The sequence below is a fragment of the Convolutriloba macropyga genome, unplaced genomic scaffold (assembly GCF_964194025.1).
Source record: "Convolutriloba macropyga unplaced genomic scaffold, txConMacr16.3 SCAFFOLD_322, whole genome shotgun sequence".
NCBI lineage: Eukaryota > Metazoa > Xenacoelomorpha > Acoela > Convolutidae > Convolutriloba > Convolutriloba macropyga.
Genome location: NW_027450136.1, coordinates 85001 through 94191, shown reverse-complemented (window position 1 = coordinate 94191; position 9191 = coordinate 85001).

The following is a 9191-nucleotide window of genomic DNA, read 5'->3' as shown; positions in this document are numbered from 1 at the left end:
ATAGTGAATTTCATTATTTAGATGGAGAAGATCTCGTTCGTTATCGGAATTAACCAGACAGATCACTCCACTAACTAAGAACGGCCATGCACCACCGCCCATATAATCATGAAAGATATTCAATCTGTCAATCCTTAAGATGTCTGGACCGGGTGAGTTTTCCCGTGTTGAGTCAAATTAAGCCGCAGGCTCCACTCCTGGTGGTGCCCTTCCGTCAATTCCTTTAAGTTTCGATTTTGCAACCATACTTCCCCCGGAACCAATAAACTTTGGTTTCCCGGTTAATCTCTTGCCAAGTCAAGATCGACTTTGACAAATTGTAGGTTGGTATAGTTTATGGTCAGAATTACGAGGGTATCTAATCCTCTTCAATACTCTGACTTTCGTTCTTGATTAATGAAAACATTCTTGGCAAATGCTTTCGCAGTAGTTTGTCTTGCCACGATCCAAGAATTTCACCTCTAACGTAGCAATACAAATGCCCCCGTCTGTTCCTTTCAATCATTACCGCACTCAGCCAACCGGCATCAATCGAGTAGCGGGTCATTCTCCATTATTCCATGCTTTATTATTCGATCCCAAAGGATGCTTTGAACACTCTAATTTTCTCAGGGTGAAAACACCGTTTCCACAGTTCGTCACATTTAAGTGCAAACTATTTCTTCGATGCGAAGGATGAGCGGAACGAGTCAACAGATTTAACTGAAGACCATGTTGCCGTTCTACTCAAACAGATCCAACTATGAGCTTTTTAAACGCAGCAACTATTGCATACGCTTGTAGAGGCTGGTATTACCGCGGCTGCTGGCACCAGACTTGCCCTCTACTCGTTCATCAATGGAGCTTTTAAGTCCATTCCATTCTGATTACAAACCATAAAGGTTCATATCATTATTTCTAGTCACTACCTCCTCGTGCGGAGAGTGGGTAATTTGCGTGCCTGCTGCCTTCCTTGGATGTGGTAGCCGTTTCTAAGGCTCCCTCTCCGGAATCGAACCCTGATTCCCCGTTACCCGTCACAACCATGGTAGTCCGTTACACTACCATCATAGGTTGATAGGTCAGAAATTCGGAAGTTCCGTCCCCAAGCCGAAGCTATCTGGGATCTTTCAGTTACTAGGACTCATCACGGGATGTGTCTGTACTTAGCAAATCACCCGGTGTAGTCTTGTAAAAGTCTCCGACAGTGTCGGACAATCAGCATGCATTAGCTGCAGGGTTACCGCAGTTATTCATTTAGCTTGCAAATCAACTAATAGATAGTAACTGATTTAATGAGCCATTCGCGGTTCCACTTTTTCAAGCTTCGCTTGCACATGCATGGCTTAGTCTTTCAGACAAGCATATGGCAACTGACAGGATCAATCAGTTTAATTGTACTTTGAACAATCTTTCGATTTGTTCGAATTTAGAAAGACATAGCCTTGCGGCCTCGTCAATCTTGCTTTGAGCTTTTTAAATCACGAAGAGTTTCAATGCATGCTTTGGCATGGCTACTAGTTACTACACAGTACTCTACACACTTAGAGTTACCCACGATTACACATTTCACATGCTGATGTTTCGGCTCGCGCGTACTAGAAACAGCATAATACTATGTGTACTGGTAGATAGCGCTCTGTGAGCATTTCCCATGAGCAGGTTTTGCCCTCCAAATCTCTGTTCTACTGTTACCAATACCGGCTAACAACTGTATCATACTAGGGAGAATTGACTCATGATTTAAAAACCAGATGTTCACATGTCGATGTTTCGGCTCTCGCCTACTAGAAACAACATAATACTAGTCTGTTAAAAATCTCAATCACGCCGCCTCTTCAGATACAGAAGTTTTACCTTTTATTGGTTAGAGAACAGCTTTCCAGCTGTCGACATGGTTACTAGTAACAACACCGTACTCAACACAAAAACTTTTCAACTTCACAACTTTCACATGCTGATGTTTCTGCTTTCGCATACTAGAAACAGCATAATACTTATTGTTTTGTCAAGTAATTTGTGTGTCTTTCCCATGTGAAGTTTCACCGGTCAACAATGTTTCCCTGACCAATTACGGCTACTAGTAGCTGTATAATACTAGGGAAAATGATTGAGGATTTAATATCAGATTTTCACATGTTGATGTTTCGGCTTTCGCCTACTAGAAACAACATAATACTAGTCTGCTAAGAAATCTCGCTCAAATTGCCTTTTCACATACAGAAGTTTCACCTTCTATTGGTTAGAGAACAGTTCTCAGCTGTCGACATGGTTACTAGTAACAACATCGTACTCAACACAAAAATTCTTCAACTTCACAACTTTCACATGCTGATGTTTCTGCTTTCGCGTACTAGAAACAGCATAATACTTATTGCTTTGTCAAGAAGTGTGTGTGTCTTTCCCATGCGAAAGTTTCACCGGTCAGCAATAATTGCCGTGTCCAATTAAGGTTACTCATAGCTGTATAATACTAGGGAAAATGATTGAGGATTTAATATCAGATTTTCACATGTTGATGTTTCGGCTTTCGCCTACTAGAAACAACATAATACTAGTCTGCTAATAAATCTCGCTCAAATTGCCTTTTCACATACAGAAGTTTCACCTCTTCTTGGTCACTGTACAGATGATGCTGTCTGTTCTTTATTTGGTTCTGCTTATTATAAGGAGGGGCATCACTCCTTCCTCCTTGGTTTGCATGCATTAAGCCTGCTTTGTGAAAAGCGTATCTTTCTAGCTTTTCTTCGCCTTACTCGAGTAGGACGATACAATCCAGACATTAGTCAGTCTTGGTGTAAAGTCACTGAGTATTATTCGGTTCTGCTTTATTCAGCAATATGCTGTATAATTGTTGTAATTTGCGAACATATTTGTTCTCAGTTCCGAACTACTAGCGACGACAGATTACCAGCGGTCATGAGCCATCAAGGTAGTTCTTTGGTGCATCAAGTAGAGAGGTGCCATCAAACAACACTTCCCTAATAATGCTACACACATAGAATTTGCTACAGTGCAGCTTTTTACTTTGCAAAATTTGCGCACAAATTTTGCATAGAATAAATGTTTTATCAAGATTTTTAGATCCCCTCCCTTGAGAGAACGTTACTCCTTTAAGTGAACACCCCGCGGCGTCCTGTTGTTATTGCTTATAACCATTTCGCAAGCCGGAGGCATAATGCACTACGCAAGCCGCTACTTTGGCACAGAGGCACCTAGTTTTACACCCGGGACTTCAGGTGGCCCAGTTTTACACCCAGTACAGCGGTGCCAGTTGGTAACCCGGTGGATCCTCGGAGACCAGACATGATCATAGATCAAACCCGATGTATGCTACTCCTGAACGTATAGTATCTCCACTGTGCAATGAAATTATCGTTCGTTTCGGGCCTTCCTATACGTTCAGCAGACAATCGCTAGGAATTCACCTCGTGACCCGTGGTGACCACACTGGATTTCAAGTTTATTGATTTGGACAGACCTGTCATTTATTTTGCTTTTCAGCTTCAGTTCTGCTCGATCTAGCTTGCCTAAGGCTTGATCTCGCTTTGCTCACCCCTGTAGGAGCCTCTACTAGTACCACTCGGGGTAATGGGGAATCCACCAGACCTAATCGATGAATGCCATCAAACAACAAACATCATACCCGGCTTCATCAGGCATATTTTATTACTTCCGAGAGGTACTTTAGTATCAGATCTTTCTCCATGCCTCTTATGAGGACCCGTCAGACCTTTCGGTTTATCGTTTAGCTTCAGTCCTGCTCGATCTAGCTTTCCCAAGGCTCGATCTAGCTCTATTCGCCCCACTAGAGGGCTCTCTAAGACCCCTCGGTCTTAGTGTTAGCTCCGGTACTGCTCGGTCGTGCTTGCTGAAGGCCCGACCCAGCTTTAGTTAGATTCTCGTACTTTCTCTTGGCCTCTCTAGGAGGACCAGACAGACCTCTCGGTCTATCGTTTAGCTTCAGTCCTGCTCGATCTAGCTTGCCCAAGGCTTGATCAAGCTCTATTCGCCCCGCTAGAGGGCTCTCTAAGACCCCTCGGTCTTAGTGTTATCTTCTGTAATGCCTAACCAAGCTTACTACAGGCCTTGGTCAGGTCTTTATCGGTCACCGATTAGTAACAGACCAATCATAGGGCCTTCCACCCTATCCGGGTTGAGGTCTTTAGTCCAGCCATATTTTGACAAGACACCTCTCCCTAATAATGCCCCACACATAGAATTACTGTCCATGCAGTATTTAACTTGTGTTTTTTTCTAAAATTTGATTTTCACTTTTTGGAGGTTCATTTGCTCCTCTGACACTCTTTCAGCTTCAATCTTACTCGATCTAGCTTTCCCAAGGCTCGATCTAGCTCTATTCGCCCCACTAGAGGGCTCTCTAAGACACTTCGGTCTTAGTGTTAGCTCCGGTCTTGCTCAATCGTGCTTGCTGAAGGCGCGATCAAGCTTTAGTTAGCTTCTCGTACTTCCTCTTGGCCTCTCTAGGAGGACCAGACAGACCTCTCGGTCTATCGTTTAGCTTCAGTCCTGCTCGATCTAGCTTTCCCAAGGCTCGATCTAGCTCTATTCGCCCTGCTAGAGGGCTCTCTAAGACCCCTCGGTCTTAGTGTTAGCTCCGGTACAGCTCGGTCGTGCTTGCTGAAGGCCCGATCAAGCTTTAGTTAGATTCTCGTACTTTCTCTTGGCCTCTCTAGGAGGACCAGACAGACCTCTCGGTCTATCGTTTAGCTTCAGTCCTGCTTGATCTAGCTTTCCCAAGGCTCGATCTAGCTCTATTCGCCCTGCTAGAGGGCTCTCTAAGACCCCTCGGTCTTAGTGTTAGCTCCGGTACAGCTCGGTCGTGCTTGCTGAAGGCCCGATCAAGCTTTAGTTAGCTTCTCGTACTTTCTCTTGGCCTCTCTAGGAGGACCAGACAGACCTCTCGGTCTATCGTTTAGCTTCAGTCCTGCTCGATCTAGCTTTCCCAAGGCTCGATCTAGATCTATTCGCCCTGCTAGAGGGCTCTCTAAGACCCCTCGGTCTTAGTGTTAGCTCCGGTACAGCTCGGTCGTGCTTGCTGAAGGCCTGATCAAGCTTTAGTTAGCTTCTCGTACTTTCTCTTGGCCTCTCTAGGAGGACCAGACAGACCTTTCGGTCTCTTGCTTAGCTTCAGTCCTGCTCGATCTAGCTTTCCCAAGGCTCGATCTAGCTCTATTCGCCCCGCTAGAGGGCTCTCTAAGACCCCTCGGTCTTAGTGTTAACTCCTGTAATGCCTAACCAAGCTTACTACAGGCCTTGGTCAGGTCTTTATCGGTCACCGATTAGTAACAGACCGATCATGGGGCCTTCCACCCTATCCGGGTTGAGGTCTTTAGTCCAGCCATATTTTGACAAGACACCTCCCCCTAATAATGCCCCACACATAGAAATACTGTCCATGCAGTATTTAACTTGTGTTTTTTCTAAAATTTGATTTTCACTTTTTGGAGGTTCATTTGCTCCTCTGACACTCTTTCAGCTTCAATCTTACTCGATCTAGCTTTCCCAAGGCTCGATCTAGCTCTATTCGCCCCACCAGAGGGCTCTCTAAGACACTTCGGTCTTAGTGTTAGCTCCGGTCTTGCTCAATCGTGCTTGCTGAAGGCGCGATCAAGCTTTAGTTAGCTTCTCGTACTTTCTCTTGGCCTCTCTAGGAGGACCAGACAGACCTCTCGGTCTATCGTTTAGCTTCAGTCCTGCTCGATCTAGCTTTCCCAAGGCTCGATCTAGCTCTATTCGCCCCGCTAGAGGGCTCTCTAAGACCCCTCGGTCTTAGTGTTAGCTCCGGTACAGCTCGGTCGTGCTTGCTGAAGGCCCGATCAAGCTTTAGTTGGCTTCTCGTACTTTCTCTTGGCCTCTCTAGGAGGACCAGACAGACCTCTCGGTCTCTTGCTTAGCTTCAGTCCTGCTCGATCTAGCTTGCCCAAGGCTTGATCAAGCTCTATTCGCCCCGCTAGAGGGCTCTCTAAGACCCCTCGGTCTTAGTGTTAGCTCCGGTACAGCTCGGTCGTGCTTGCTGAAGGCCCGATCAAGCTTTAGTTAGCTTCTCGTTTTTTCTCTTGGCCTCTCTAGGAGGACCAGACAGACCTCTCGGTCTATCGTTTAGCTTCAGTCCTGCTCGATCTAGCTTTCCCAAGGCTCGATCTAGCTCTATTCGCCCCGCTAGAGGGCTCTCTAAGACCCCTCGGTCTTAGTGTTAGCTCCGGTACAGCTCGGTCGTGCTTGCTGAAGGCCCGATCAAGCTTTAGTTGGCTTCTCGTACTTTCTCTTGGCCTCTCTAGGAGGACCAGACAGACCTCTCGGTCTATCCTTTAGCTTCAGTCCTGCTCGATCTAGCTTTCCCAAGGCTCGATCTAGCTCTATTCGCCCCGCTAGAGGGCTCTCTAAGACCCCTCGGTCTTAGTGTTATCTCCTGTAATGCCTAACCAAGCTTACTACAGGCCTTGGTCAGGTCTTTATCGGTCACCGATTAGTAACAGACCGATCATAGGGCCTTCCACCCTATCTGGGTTGAGGTCTTTAGTCCAGCCATATTTTGACAAGACACCTCCCCCTAATAATGCCCCACACATAGAATTACTGTTTATGCAGCTTTTCACTTGTGAAATTTTTAATTTTCGCAATTATTATAGAATAAGTGTTTGCGCAGCTTTTCATAGGTCGAGCTCTAGCTAGCTAGCTCAAGCTAGCTAGCTAGCTCAAGCTCAAGCTATCTAGCTCAAGCTCAAGCCAGCTAGCTCAAGCTCAAGCTAGCTAGCTAGCTCAAGCTCAAGCTAGCTAGCTAGCTCAAGCTCAAGCTAGCTAGCTCAAGCTCAAGCTAGCTAGCTCAAGCTCAAGCTAGCTAGCTAGCTCAAGCTCAAGCTCAAGCTAGCTAGCTCAAGCTCAAGCTCAAGCTAGCTAGCTAGCTCAAGCTCAAGCTAGCTAGCTAGCTCAAGCTCAAGCTAGCTAGCTAGCTCAAGCTCAAGCTAGCTAGCTCAAGCTCAAGCTCAAGCTCAAGCTAGCTAGCTAGCTCAAGCTAGCTAGCTAGCTCAAGCTCAAGCTAGCTAGCTAGCTCAAGTTCAAGCTAGCTAGCTAGCTCAAGCTCAAGCTAGCTAGCTAGCTCAAGCTCAAGCTAGCTAGCTCAAGCTCAAGCTAGCTAGCTCAAGCTCAAGCTAGCTAGCTAGCTCAAGCTCAAGCTCAAGCTAGCTAGCTCAAGCTCAAGCTCAAGCTAGCTAGCTAGCTCAAGCTCAAGCTAGCTAGCTAGCTCAAGCTCAAGCTCAAGCTAGCTAGCTAGCTCAAGTTCAAGCTAGCTAGCTAGCTCAAGCTCAAGCTAGCTAGCTCAAGCTCAAGCTAGCTAGCTCAAGCTCAAGCCAGCTAGCTCAAGCTCAAGCTCAAGCTAGCTAGCTAGCTCAAGCACAAGCTAGCTAGCTAGCTCAATCTCAAGCTAGCTAGCTCAAGCTCAAGCTAGCTAGCTCAAGCTCAAGCTAGCTAGCTAGCTCAAGCTCAAGCTCAAGCTAGCTAGCTCAAGCTCAAGCTCAAGCTAGCTAGCTAGCTCAAGCTCAAGCTAGCTAGCTAGCTCAAGCTCAAGCTCAAGCTAGCTAGCTCAAGCTCAAGCTCAAGCTAGCTAGCTAGCTCAAGCTCAAGCTGGCTAGCTAGCTCAAGCTCAAGCTAGCTAGCTAGCTCAAGCTCAAGCTAGCTAGCTCAAGCTCAAGCTCAAGCTCAAGCTAGCTAGCTAGCTCAAGCTAGCTAGCTAGCTCAAGCTCAAGCTAGCTAGCTAGCTCAAGTTCAAGCTAGCTAGCTAGCTCAAGCTCAAGCTAGCTAGCTAGCTCAAGCTCAAGCTAGCTAGCTCAAGCTCAAGCTAGCTAGCTCAAGCTCAAGCTAGCTAGCTAGCTCAAGCTCAAGCTCAAGCTAGCTAGCTCAAGCTCAAGCTCAAGCTAGCTAGCTAGCTCAAGCTCAAGCTAGCTAGCTAGCTCAAGCTCAAGCTAGCTAGCTAGCTCAAGTTCAAGCTAGCTAGCTAGCTCAAGCTCAAGCTAGCTAGCTCAAGCTCAAGCTAGCTAGCTCAAACTCAAGCTAGCTAGCTAGCTCAAGTTCAAGCTAGCTAGCTAGCTCAAGCTCAAGCTAGCTAGCTAGCTCAAGCTCAAGCTAGCTAGCTCAAGCTCAAGCTAGCTAGCTCAAGCTCCAGCTAGCTAGCTAGCTCAAGCTCAAGCTCAAGCTAGCTAGCTCAAGCTCAAGCTCAAGCTAGCTAGCTAGCTCAAGCTCAAGCTAGCTAGCTAGCTCAAGCTCAAGCTAGCTAGCTAGCTCAAGTTCAAGCTAGCTAGCTAGCTCAAGCTCAAGCTAGCTAGCTCAAGCTCAAGCTAGCTAGCTCAAGCTCAAGCCAGCTAGCTCAAGCTCAAGCTCAAGCTAGCTAGCTAGCTCAAGCACAAGCTTGCTAGCTAGCTCAAGCTCAAGCTAGCTAGCTCAAGCTCAAGCTAGCTAGCTCAAGCTCAAGCTAGCTAGCTCAAGCTCAAGCTCAAGCTAGCTAGCTAGCTCAAGCACAAGCTTGCTAGCTAGCTCAAGCTCAAGCTAGCTAGCTCAAGCTCAAGCTAGCTAGCTCAAGCTCAAGCTAGCTAGCTAGCTCAAGCTCAAGCTCAAGCTAGCTAGCTCAAGCTCAAGCTCAAGCTAGCTAGCTAGCTCAAGCTCAAGCTAGCTAGCTAGCTCAAGCTCAATTGGGAGCGCTTTTCTCGCACTCTGATTGGCTGCCACTGTTAGGCCATTTGGGAGCGCTTTTCTCGCACTCTGATTGGCTGCCACTGTTAGGCCATTTGGGAGCGCTTTTCTCGCACTCTGATTGGCTGCCAGTGTTAGGCCATTTGGGAGCGCTTTTCTCGCACTCTGATTGGCTGCCAGTGTTAGGCCATTTGGGAGCGCTTTTCTCGCACTCTGATTGGCTGCCAGTGTTAGGCCATTTGGGAGCGCTTTTCTCGCTTTTCTCTTCAGCTTACTTCAGCTAATTTAGAACACAACCGAACATTTGTAGCAAGACACCGCACAACCTTGGCTGCTTGGTTGCCTGAGCACAAGTTCAAGTTCTTTCCCAGTGCCGTAACACGACACTGGAATTTTCACCAAATGTCAACCACCGTTTGCCGTACACTCCGAATTATGTTACGGTGCTTATTGGCTAGAGAAGAACTCAAAAGTATGAGTTGATTGCAAGGCAGTAGACATGGTTT